The sequence below is a fragment of the Panthera uncia genome, chromosome F1 (assembly GCF_023721935.1).
Source record: "Panthera uncia isolate 11264 chromosome F1, Puncia_PCG_1.0, whole genome shotgun sequence".
Taxonomy (NCBI): Eukaryota; Metazoa; Chordata; class Mammalia; order Carnivora; family Felidae; genus Panthera; species Panthera uncia.
This window is the reverse complement of record NC_064813.1, coordinates 36393868-36396893: the sequence shown is the minus strand read 5'-3', so window position 1 is coordinate 36396893 and position 3026 is coordinate 36393868.

The window sequence follows — 3026 nt, the reverse complement described above, 5'->3', positions numbered from 1 at the left end:
CTTCTCATTTCTTTTGCAATTTAGATTGTAAGCTTCTGCTCAGGATGGCTTTATCTCTACGGAACACCCTGGTAATATAATTTCAAACCCACACATTTTTACTTGTTTTTTTCTTTTCACCTAGAGCCCAAAATGGAAAAGTAGCTTCCTTTCCATTTTTCTCTGTTATAGGTGGTTTTTTCCATCCCTCCTTTCCATTAGGAGGGTAATCCTTTGTGGGTCAAGAGAAAACAGAATCCATTCTAACTCCCTACTTTGAGTTATGCCCGAAGTCTTTATCTCCTCAGTAGACAGTCTCGGATATTCCACTTTGCATCTTTTCGTCAATAGAGATTATGCAATGTCCTGTCTATATTTTTGTGCCCAGCGGAGACATTTCCATTAAATAAAAGAAGAAAAAACTTCCACCATGAAATTAAAAATTGTGTGTTTTGATCGTAAAGAAAATATGATTAAAATTTTCTGCCATTGATTTGCTTACTGAGCATAACAGACATTTAGAAGGGGGTCTAACAATATTATTGTATTAGCAGCAACTACCAACAGGTGATTCTTGTGTTCCATTGAAGATCTAGGTTATTGAAAATTGTCATGACTGCTATCTGACATTACATGCAGGATTCTGATAGGAGTGTGAGAACTTTGTCAGACTAAAACTTCTTTTGTTTTTATTTTTTGAGAGCTAGCATGCATATGCACACGAGTGGGGGAAAAGCAGAGGGAGACGGAGGGAGAGAATCTTAAGCAGGCTCCAAGCTCAGTGTGGAGCCCAACCCAGGGCTCATTCCCATGACTATGAAATCATGACCTGAGTTGAAATCAAGAGTCCAATGCTTAACCAACCAATTTAACCCAGGCACCCCTGTCAGACTGAAATTTAATCAAGGTATTGCTGAGTTACAAGTGATTGAATTTGCTAGCAGAACAATTAGTCCCAGTGTGAATCACAGATGTACATTTCCTGGTGGTAGGGGCAGGAAGTGATGTTAAGTATCTTTTGCATTTCACATAATATATATTTTCGGTTCTAAGCAGATGTCTGAAAGTATAATGTCCTCTAAGATGACTTAAGATACATGCAGATTCATATGATAGTATTTCTGCAAACTGATTCTAATGAAAAAAATTAAGCACACGGGAAAGGAATAAAATTGGGCCAGGCACGTGTTCATTGTGGACGCGGGAAGACGTTGCTGGTGAGAATTTCATTAAGTACCTTGTTCAGATTATGACAGTCATATCTGTCTCTTCAAGCTTTTAGGAGACATTGTCGTTTCCTATGCCACAGGAAGGATTATCTTTGTCACAAAATCCTTCCTACCTAATTCCACTCTAGTAATCTCACTCCATCTGAATTATCCTTTCTCAGTAATTCAAGATTGGCCCTCGTTCAGGGAAATGCAGGCAGGAAATAGTTAATAAATTCTGTTACTACAAAATTAAGGCAGGTTTCTTATCATAATCGCCACATAACTATTCACAGAAATCATTGAAAACCTCCATTCTCTCTGCTGCTAAAAGAATCCTAACTGATGCCTAAGACAAGCCCAACCTGAAGGTAACGAACTCCAGTTTGCCTTCACATGTGCTCCTATGAGTTGAAATATGTTTTCCAGACCCGTATTTGTTCACATATCTGTTTATCCCAGCTACACCAATCATCGTAATTATGCAATAGAAATTAAATTTTATAAACTGATTACCTATGAATGCAAAAAGAAAGGCATTCCTGTGAAAAAGAGCTGCTCCTTTCAGAAAGATTTGCTAAAAACGACGTACACATAACATTGTGCTACAGGCATGGACAACGAGATAACTCTAGAATATCAGGGGAAAGTTATCATTAAAGCCTTAAAAGATTTAGCTCTCAGATTATTTTGCAATTATTTTTAAATCCACGTGCCTCTTGAAAGAAATTCGACCTGGTGTTTATAAGTGAGGCAACAGAGGCGTAGTTAATGGAAGTAACAATATGTGAAATTCCAATTTGCAGACCATTTCAGGAAAAAGAAAAGCCTTGGCCATAAGTCAACATATTAGCTTTTCATTCTTCTATAACAATTTTAGATGCATATGAATTATATTTTATAGTTTTCCATTTTGATTAACATTCTCACTTTTTCCAATCACTACTGGATTGAATCAAATCAAGGTGGATTTCACTGTACTTACTATGTTAGGACAACACCCAGTATAAGCACTGAGTAATATAAAATGCATGTTTAATTTATTTTAATTGAACCTCAAAACCTAAAGTTATAATTTCCCTTTATCCTGATTTTGTCACCACACTGAGATCTCCCTGAAACTCTAGCATATAGCATTACTAACTAAAAAGCACTCAATGCCCCAAAGAAATCTTTTCATTATTATCACCTGAGGCCTACAAAAAGAAAAGAATAGATTCCTAGTCTATGTTGTGTGCACAAAGCCAGGACATCTCCTTCTTAGCAAAAAGTTAATAAATTTACCCAAAACAGAAAATTGTACCCGCAGAAACAAGTAAAACAAAAAACCTCTAAAACCAGAACTGCATGGACAAGAACAAAGAAAGGTCTTTCAACTTGAAAGAAAAATTTTGTGGGGCGCCTGCATGGCTCAGTCTGTTTAGCATCCAACTTTGGCTCAGGTCATGATCTCATGATTCATGAGTTCGAGCCCTGTATCGGGATCTGCTGACCTCTCGGAGCCTGGAGCCTGCTTTGGATTCTGTGTCTCCCTCTCTCTCTCTGCCCCTCTCCCACTCGCCTCCCTTTCTCTCCCTCTCTCAAAAATAAATAAACATTTAAAAAAAGAAAAAAATCATAAATAAGTCAATATTTCTTGGAAGAAAGAAGCTAATCTGCCAAAAGGTATCTTACTTGTTTTCTTTATAAGTAGACTCAATACCCCATGAAAATCTTATTTTGTATAGAAGACTGAAGTTAGCTGAAATGACAAGTTTTCAGCTTCCTCATTTTGACTGAACTTGTTTTTCTGGATTCCACCCTTGGGCTCTCCTTGGGGCCCAGCTATCTGGCCCAATC